Below are 10,550 nucleotides of genomic sequence, written 5' to 3'. Positions count from 1 at the left end.
CTTTTACTAGTCCTTGGCCAGTAAGGCATCAATCGGTTTAATTTTACTGTGGAATTTTTGTACATGTTTTCACGTTCATATCTACAGAAAGCTAAATGTTGAAAGTCTAGCTTGACATGTTTCTCATATTTTTACTCTGCTAATAAGTCAAAATCTGTGTGTGAGATAAATACCTTAGGATATTGTGTGTCTGTTTATTGAGATGACCCTAAACTCTGACCCTAAACAGTGGCCCTCCACTTGGACCACACTTTGGAATTGTCTGAAGCACTGAGAAATACAGTGCTTGCTTTGGCAGCACGTGTACTAAAATTGGAATGATACAGAGAAGATACGCATGCCCCTTGCGCAAAGACGATATGCAGGCTTATGAAGCATTCCATGTTTTTGAGAAAAAGAAATGCTTTTACATTGTTGGTGGGGATGAAAATTAGTTCAATGATTGTGGAAGACAGTGTGACAATTCCTCAAAGATCTAGAAGCAAAAAATACCATCTGACCCAGCAATCCCATTACTAGGTATATACCCAAAGGAATATAAATCATTCTACTATAAAGATACATGCATGTGTATGCTCATTGCAGCACTATTCACAACAGCCAAGACATGGAATCAACTCACATGCCCATCAATGATAGACTGGATAAAAATATGTGGTATATATAAACCATGGAATACTATGCAGCCATTAAAAGTAACAAGATCATGTCCTTTGCAGGGACATGGATGGAGCTGGAAACTGTTATCCTCAGCAAACTAACACAGGAACAGAAAACCAAACGCCTCATGTTCTCACTTACAAGTGGGAGGTGAATGATAAGAACATATGGAACAACACACACTGGGGCCTCTACGGGGGTTGGGGGAAGGGAGAGCATCAGGAAGAATAGCTAATGGATGCTGGGTTAGACACCTAAGTGATGGGTTAATCTGTGCAGCAAACCACCACGGCACACGTTTACCTATGTAACAAACCTGCACATCCTGCGCATGTATCCCGGAACTTGAAAGTTGAAAAAAAAAAAAAAAAAAGAAAAAGAAAAATGCCTGGTTCCCACATCTAGAGTTTCTGATTGAATTCAGTATTAGAGTGATCTGAAAGTCAGAATTTGTAAGGCTTCTTAAATAATTCTAATATATATCCTGAGTTGAGAACCATAAATACAATCAGGTGCAGTTCTTACAAAAAAAAAAAAAAAAAAACTGTAGTAATTATGAGAGATCCCATATCCAAGGTAAAAGGGTGGATTTGGATTTGAATTGAATTAGAGAAGGGACAGCTGTGAACCCACCATGAAAAGGTTTCTTTTCACTTACTGAGAATTAAGAAGACTGATGATGTTCAGTCTTAGGAGAGAAATGTACATCCTTCTCTACACTCCTCACCTGTTTCCTCCTGCACACCTTCAGCAATCATTATTTTCTCATCAGATTAAGGTTGTTTATGGGAAACAAAAAAGTTAAGAGACAGATAATAAGGGACCGAAAGAGATGAGAGAAACAGAGTAAGACACAGTGAGAGAGAATGTCTTCATGAAATTACTAAAACAAAACAAAACACTTATCACTCTTTCAGCTTCAGGCCCTCATCTCTAATATGCTCCTGAACTACTGGGGTCCTGAAGGCATAAAGTTCTTTCCTCAGGGTCAGATCCTTTCACCTCTAGATACAGCCAGAAGTCCTGGAGGGAGGAAGGGAAAGGAGTAAGGAAGAAAGAAAGGAAAAACATTACTTTGGGGGCAAGAGAGATTTGTCTCTTCCCTTTCCTTCCTGCATGTATGGAGGGGCAAGGAAAGACTTACTTGACTTTCAGCCAGATAACAGCCTGTGGCTTTCTCTTATATACCCAGAGGCCACATTCCTTACTTCAATCTATTTTCAGCTGCACAAGCTCTGTGCCTTCATTTCATTAAAAGGGCAGTTTCTACCACAAACAAGTCTTTGTTCCTCGTACTAGGGTTAGGCCTGGTAATGCTTCAAAATCTTAAGAAAAAATTTAAAACCCCGATTTTACATGTAGAGAACCATCTCTTTTGATTAAGAATATTTTACATCATAATCAAATGCAGTCAAAGCTGAGGGGCAATTTGTCCTCTGGGGTATCACTTCTCTGAGTTCAAAAAAATATTCCTGTTTGTTCTAAATCACCTATAAATTTACTTTGATTTACAAATTCAATATACTTTGTATCAACAAACACTGACAATGAATTAACAATACTATATGACCCTTCTTTCACTGAATGAATATAGATTTTCATGCTCAGATGATATTTGTGTCTCTGCCACATAGTTTACTTCAGATCTTAATGAGTGACCTTGAGCCTTAATAACTTTTCCTTTAAGCCAAGCTCTCTTATTTCTCTTTGATATTTTCATCAACTACACACCATCCCCTCTAATAAATGAGAAAAGGAGAGGGTGCCTAGTCACAGTGGTATTCTGTCCAGATAGGAACACATTTCTATCCTGTCCACTTCCTACTGGCAAAAGAAAGGCATGATAATTTGCTGCCAGTATTACTCAACCTTACCGTTTAGACAAATTATGTTATCTACGAAATCTACTCTAAGGGAAATTATTGTTCTGTTTCAATCGATTTCTTCATTCCTCACTATCACCAAACCATATTCTCCTTCAATTGATTTGTATTTAGTATTCACTCAACAAACCTTAATTGAGAACTACCATGTGCCAGGCATCATTCTGTATTTAGGAAATAGTTTAGACTCTTGGTATCAACCCTCGAAGAACTGGACAGCTCACTTGGGTAGAAGAAATAAGAAAACCAAAGATTACAAAACAGGAAATAGACAGGAAGACTTATTTGACAGACAGCCATAGTCTTTCCATAGGCCTGCAGAGAAAGGTAGAGCAGCTAATGCGTTTTGGCTTGGGAGAGAAGAGTCAGAAATAGTCTAGAAAGACTTTCGAAACCAGACAGAGAATAGAACAGGGGTAAAAACAGATCCCAGAGTAACTCCACATTTAAGGAGTGTAACAGAATAACAGTATAAACTGTGATTGGGCTGGGGATATTTTTGAAACAGTAAAGAGAATTTGAGTATAATTATAATCAGAAAGTAAGGGACCAATGTCTTTAAAAATATATGTAAAAATAAGGCAAGAACTGATGAACCAAGGTCTCAGAAGAGGTAGGAGAACATGGGACTGTCTCCTACTCTACAGGGTCACCCCAAGGGCAGGTTCCGGGCATGGATTACATCATAACACTTATACCACTAATATCCGTTTAGCAGTGAAATCCCATAGCTGATAGCAGCCATTAAAAGGCATGGGTGAAACATAATGACAGTAGAGAATATAGGGACTGTGTGTGCAGGTGTGCAGGAAAACTAGATTTGGACATTGGCTGTGAATGACTTAGTGGATTCAACCAAAATGTAATGAGCACTTGTACAGAGGCCACAGATGTGTGTCATTCAGATGCCCTTTCTGGAGAACCTGACCTTTTGGAGAGAAGAACTGACAGAGAGCCCTGGTTGCTGCCCCTTTGGGTCAACTGCACATTTTTGTCAAGGCCACCCTCCTGCCAGGCTTTTCTCAGTCAATGCCTGGTCCCAGCAGGGCTACTGATTCTGACCCATTCCTATTGGATTTCTGTAACAGGACACTTCTGCTTTTCCATCAGCCTGGCTGAGATCTTTCTAAGAACTGTGCTGCAGTCTATGACTCTTCCTACAAAATCCTTTCTTCCTTCTCTCCTTTAAGCATTGCAGTCTGAAGCCTTTCCCTGCCTATACCTCCTTTCCCCCCATTTATCCAACACTGGCAGTTCCTACCATAAATCTCTTGTACTTGGAATTCTGTCTTGGCATATGTTTCTGAGATAGCTCAGACTAACTCATGGGATTACTTTGAGGGCTAAGGATTTAAAAAAACTGACAAAAAAGACAAAGTTTCTACCACCAAAGGTATTAGAATTCATTGTTTTAAAATATAGAATATAAGTGGGTATATCTTGCTTCTATTTTCAGTTTCTGTAAAGAGAGTGATCCCTTCCTTTTTTTTTTTCTTTTGTTTTGCTTTAATTCATTGCTTCAGTATTGGTATATCCTAGGATACCTAGGGCTGCTTTTCACATCTCTCAATTTGAGTTTATACTGTTTCCCTTACATCTCTGCCAGTATCAGAGTATCATTTTTCCTTACCTTTATGAGCAATCCCATCATTTATAATTTGTCTCTCAAAGCTGCCCCTTGGCACTGTGGCAGAAAGTGAGTCATCCTACATCTATGAAATCTAAGATGATTCTGAGATAATTTAGTAAAGATTAACTATCTCACATCTTTCCCCCTCACTCTGTTTTTCATTCTGGCTCCCTGCCCCTGGCTGACAACATGTGCACGTAACTTTACTCATTCTGAACTGCACAGGCTAGAATGTCTCTACACTCACATGCCTTTCATCGAAATCCCACAATGATTTAAAATGCACGAGTCACTTTATTCATACCTTGGGTTTTGTTTGGGAAAATGTTGATGCTAGAAAATAGGAGTCTCATTTCTTCCCCCTCCTTTATTTTCCATGTTCTTCCATAGCCTACGTAGCAATTCTGGTTCACGCTTGGTATGGCCCATGGCTTGCAATGCTCCTTAGTCACAAAGGCCCAATGATTCACAGGTTTGGCAGGATTGCTACTTGATCTGGTATGCTGACCCTTTCTCTAAAGGTCTTAAGGCCCTCCTTCTTTGTGGAAGGAAAAATTGTTCTTCTGGTATATGTGTATGGAAAGGAGTGGAAAGGGAAGAGGAATTAGGGTGAGATTGAGAGGACAGAGGCATCTCACCGTAGAAGTATGATAACCCACTGCCTCTCATGGATGATATGATCCGTTTCATTTTCTGCTTTTCTGCTTTACCTGGTATAAAGCATTATAAACCATTCAAAACAATCCATTTTGCAATAAAATGCTGTTGCATTCCAGTATGACTGTCTGTAGCTCAATTTAAACTCGACCCCACATCAAAAGGGAGTGAAACGAGTCAGCTGCTAAGTCTCAGCAGGCGCTCATAGGTTGTCTTCAGGGCTTGAAAAATGTTGAAGGAAACCACATTTTAAAACAAAGTGCATTGTATATTAGTGGACATGCTTCAATAGATCGCAGTGTTGCTGCAGGACTCCTTAGAATGCAAGCACTAAAGCTCTGTAGGTTGGTGCACAGGAGAATCTAGTCTTCTTATATTAATAAATTTTTAAATTCAAGTAGATACAAAAATATGAAAAGGTGTGAAGGAGTTAGGAACAAGCGTTAGGGATAATGAACCTCAGTGGACTTTAGGGAATAATCTGAAATCAGGAGCACTGGATAAGCTTCCTTACCTCCTTGGGGCCCTTATGGCAGTGATGGTTAAACAGTGAGATAAGATGCTATGTGGTAAAATGCCTGGCTGAACAATACTGCTCTCCTACTTCGGGAGGATGAATTGGCCCTGGTCTCACTGTGTCTCTCACTGTCTTCTAAAATTATATTCAAAGTTGATTTTTTGGAAAACATTCCAGACTAATCCTATTAGTCAGGTATGTTTGCATAGGTGTATTAAATTAATAAACATGCACAGAGATATAGATGTAAGGGTAGACATATAGCTTCTTCCATGTGTGCCAGTTAAGCTATTTTCTTCCTAGTGTATGGATAATAGAGGCTTTTTTGTATGTTTGTTTTGCCCTCTGCATTAAGTGGCTAACTCTTATAGGGCAAGGATCATAGCTACACAATCCATTGTCTCTAGACACCCATCTGAGAAAGGCAGATTATTCTCTTGTACAAATGGTGAACTTTATGGTCAGAAAATCATGGATCTACTTTTAGACAAATTTAGTCAGATAATAATCTCTATGTGCCTCAGACTCCCCTGCTGTAAATCAGGATCAGAAACAATTTCTTTGTCGGGGTGGTCTGAGAATTCTGATAATGGAGGGCAAGGGAATGTATAAGGCAAAGGTGGTGTGGAATCTCACAGTGCTGCTTTTTTACTACTCTAGTCTTCCAGTTTGCAAAGAGATTCCATTTTAATCTACTGGCTGTTGTATTGAGGACACTTTATTTCTCTGTAAGAGCTAACTCTGCCCCCTTGTGCTGAGTAAAATAATTTTTCTATTTTATTGGTTTATTTTATTTGCATTTAAGTGTTTATATCTATTTGAAAAATCATATTCAGCTACACTTTTCAATAAGTCAAGTTATATAAGGGTATTGTATTTAATAGATTCCCTGGAGTCATTTTTCCATTTTTTAAAAATTTTTTTTTCCTTTCTTCAATTCATCTGCAACCTTTTATGTTTAAAGTGCAATTCTTCACAAGGTCCCCCTGATGCTATTCATTACAGGCTTTTCTCTGTTGAGTACTGTCACAATTAGTTTTACTGTCCAATCTTTACCATGTCACAAGGAATAACTAAGACTTAAGGGTCAAAAGACCGAAATGAGGTAGCAAGAGTTGAGGGCAGTGTTGAAATTTTTTGAAGAGTATAACAAATGGATCCATGAATTCAAAAAGTGTACTTGGGAGTTTCACATGGATTGCCTCATTTTCTGATTGAAGATGTGTTTTCATTGTTCTGATCAATAAGTGATATAGGTCCTTTTTTAAAGAGTTGAGGCATAAATGAATAAAAACATTCTACTAGATTCCCTGGGAAACAACTTGTCCTGCAGAGCTAAAAGTCTAATTGCTTAGTTAAAATAACAATACAAAAAAACAGGATACGATTAAGAATTATCAATCTAATTGACCAAAAAAATGAGTACTTTTGAATTTCTGAGGATATGTCTATTCAAGTGGTCTGAAAAAAGTAGGTGATGAAACTTAAAGTAGGCCTTGAAGGATAAGATCTGGTGATGTATTAAAAATAAATTCAGTAGTTCACAGAATTAATGACAGAACTGGAGAACAAGGCTCAAGGTTACGGGAAAAGAAAATGCCCCAACCACCTTAGAATTGGTTCTGATGAGGAAAAAAAAAAAAAAGTCTGCTTCCAGAGAGAGAGATCTTGCACCACTTGCTTCTCCAAGTGTCTTAAGCATAGCCAGTGGCCTTGGGATATTTTCTTCCCAAAATGTAGGTCCTGAAATGTAGCTTATGCCACAGTCGAAGGGGAAGCTGAGAAAGTCAGTTTCCTCTCCAGTAGTGGAACTAATCTCTTCACTGAGACATAAAATATGGTTAGAAGGGGAATGGAAATCTCTAAACATACACACGGATGGGCAGATATCAGGCGGCCACTGTGAATGACAAACACTCGCTATCAGCAGCCTCTTTTCAGTCAGCATCAGCTCATGAGACTTCAAAAGATTTCACAGGAAGAATGTATCCATGTTCTCAAACTCTCAACATTTCGGAGCTAGCAAGGACATTAAAACTCCTGCAGCCCAATCTTCTTAATAAGTAAATCAAGCCTCAGAGACATGAGAAGCTATATCCAGGGTCACACAGCTGACTACTGGTGCAGCCATGATTAACGCTCTGGTCTTCTAATCCCTACCCGGTGTAGTGCTTGTGAATCTGTTCCATGGGCAATTATAAGAGAAATGCTTACTTCTTGGAAGAATGAAAGCAGCATCATATCTTCTCTATACTGGAGAAAGGCTTCCTTTTCTGCCAGTCAGATGCAAAGTTCTAGAAAAGTCAGGGCTGCTCTGCAGGCCTTGAAACAAACCCCTATGGGATTATTCTCTTTCGCCAGCCCCAGGTCATGCTCCTTGTGCCCCAAGGCTCCACCACTGGTTTACATTGTGTTTGACTACGATATACTTTATTCTTTTTTTTTTTTTTTTTAAGACGGAGTCTCGCTCTGTCGCCCAGGCTGGAGTGCAGTGGTGCGATCTCGGCTCACTGCAAGCTCCGCCTCCTGGGTTCACGCCATTCTCCTGCCTCAGCCTCCAGAGTAGCTGGGACCACAGGCGCCCGCCACCACGCCTGGCTAATTTTTTGTATTTTTAGTAGAGACAGGGTTTCACCGTGTTAGCCAAGATGGTCTCGATCTCCTGACCTTGTGATCGCCTGCCTCGGCCTCCCAAAGTGCTGGGATTACAGGCATGAGCCACCGCGCCCAGCCGTATTTTATTCTCTTTTATAAATCTGAGCACTTCCTTTGGGATAGACTCAGTGTTAAAGAATTACTGCATTAAAGAAAAGCTCTGTCCTTCACTGACATGTGAATTTGTACATCTCACTTCTCCTTTCTGAGACTTACTTTCCTGATCGGTAATATCAAGGTATATACCTGTCAGTTTTTTAGTTCTGTTTTGTTTAATTTGTGTTTGTTTCTTTTAGGATCAAAAGAGACCACTGATGCACTAAATAGGCACATAATAAATGTTCATTGAATGAATGAACAGTGCATGTTTCAAAATATGTATTTATTTGTAGATATAAGAAAATTAAGCTTCTCTTTCACATCCTCATTCTCAGTCATATGCTCTCTCTCTCTGTCTCTTTAGCTTGCATTCTTTTTCTTTTCTCCTTTCCTGACTGTTCTTTTGGCCGCCTTTCTAGTCTCTCTCTCTCTCTTTCTCCCCAATCTCTCCAAAATGCATACATCGATAACGTACAGACATCTACAATACATATGTACATTGATCAAAAAAGCAGGTACTACTTCTATCCCTTTATCCACAAACATGTTATTAAGGAACATAAAACTTTGCAAGTCTCTACCAAGAAGCCACAGCTGTTTATCCTCTTTATCCTCCAGTGTTTGGCCTCTGCTTCCAGTTCTGATGTCAGGATCAAGTTACCACTCTTACCATTTCTTTGGTTTAGTAGTCTCCCACACAACAAAGTCCTAACCATGTTTGTGAATTGGGTACCCATCTATGGCCTATTGAGCACTGGTCTTAGCACACTTACACAACAGTATGCATTTTGCCTTTATTCTACAAGAAATATTAATCTTCCTTTGATTTCTTATACCACATACCCACTGGCTTGAATTTTAATTTTGTATTTTTGGGTCTATGATCCTAAACACTTTATGTCTATGATCCTTTCTGCTTTTCTCAAGCTTTAATGTGCTTGAAACACCTTCTTCCTTAGTGTTCTCCAAATAAATGTGCCATCGATGTTATTTATTTAGTTTCCAGATTTCTAATACAGACTTTAATCTCTGCCCACCACTTGTCACTGAAATAACTTCCTAAGTAAATATGTAGATGGACCAGTTCTTAGTAGAGAAATTTCCATCTGTGTCTAAGTAGTCATATATTTTATCCTGATTAAGTGTTTTGCTATCAGATTGTAATTCCTAATATTCTAAAAGTGTTGACCTATAAAAATTTCAACTGTACATAGTTAAATCCACTGTATGTACTGTGAAAAGAGTACAAGACTTGAAGTCAGGAGCCATGAGCTAATTTCTGCCACTGAGTGATTGTAGGCATTTACTTTCCTTTACCTCTCTGGGTTTCAGTTCCCACAACTTCAGGATGAAGCTTTAAATTAAATGATTTCTCACTTTCCCTCTAGCCTTTAAAAAATCCATATACACCTGTCTTGAAGCTTGTTTAAACCTATCTTTAAAAACACTTTTAAAACATTTTTTAAAGTGTTCAGAGACAGAACAAATAAAACACCTTGGAAAACAGTTCTGGAAGATTTTGCATCAGAGGCTATTTGTAGAAATTTGGAGATAAGCTCTATCTACCACAGAAGTTAAGAAAAAAATTGTTTTCACCTCAAGTAACATCTACCTATCAGCTCATTGGGAATGCCTGCATGTTTATGATACCCAACCTGTAGGATAGGCCAAAGTGAACCAATTATCTCTTACAGCTTTGCTACGAGAAGTTTACTACAACTAACAACTCATTACTCAGAGTCATAGGCTCTGAGTCATCCTTGACTTCTGCTCTTTGCTTTCTCCATTCAATCAGCTGCCACATTTCTACCCACTTGCAGTTCCTCACTAATTGTGTACTCCACACCTATCACCCGAATTCAGGCCCCATGAACCATTATTTAGATTATTTTAATCATCCAACAACTATCATTCCTGCTTCCAAGATCTCCCCATTTTTCAGAATTTATTTTTTTAATTTTATTTTTCACTCAAAGCAAAAATGGTTAACATCCATTTCTAATTTAGCCTACATAAGGCTATCAGTTAAAATTCCTTAACTATAATTCTGATCACATTAATCTCAAACACAGCCATTGGCTTACTAATGTCTAACAAAGTTTAAAATCCTTTGGCCTATTAAAAATTATTCTGAGATTTAATCCCAGCCATCTCCCTTATCTTGTATTCTGCTGGTTCAAATTAATGTTATTCAAGTTCCAAAGTCAATCTTTTCTTAAAACACCCCTTAGCTGTTACAGTACATCTTCTGATCCCTCAAATTAACTCCCTGAAAGAACTCTGACTTTGTTGCAGAAATCATAATTTCTGTGTACCCATTAGATCACTTTTATTGAAGGAAAATAGGGAATATATTTTCTTTCAATATTACAGCCTCCATTATCACTTAGAGAGAGATTATTATATGAATATAGCATAAATAGATGATTTTCCTCTTCCCTATGGTAAA

General features: G+C 38.4%; 1 non-coding gene across 1 annotated transcript; it reads left to right on the top strand.

Annotated features, from left to right (window-relative positions):
- The first annotated feature begins 282 nt into the window (after nucleotides 1–282).
- Nucleotides 283–389, top strand: LOC115832245. The gene has a single exon (XR_004027671.1). It is a non-coding gene; the product is annotated as a U6 spliceosomal RNA (small nuclear RNA).
- The last annotated feature ends 10,161 nt before the right edge of the window (nucleotides 390–10,550 follow it).

Source organism: Nomascus leucogenys, chromosome 21, assembly GCF_006542625.1.
Source record: "Nomascus leucogenys isolate Asia chromosome 21, Asia_NLE_v1, whole genome shotgun sequence".
In the NCBI taxonomy this organism is placed as follows: domain Eukaryota; kingdom Metazoa; phylum Chordata; class Mammalia; order Primates; family Hylobatidae; genus Nomascus; species Nomascus leucogenys.
Note: the sequence above shows the minus strand (reverse complement) of the source record. Positions and strands in the feature narration are given on the sequence as shown.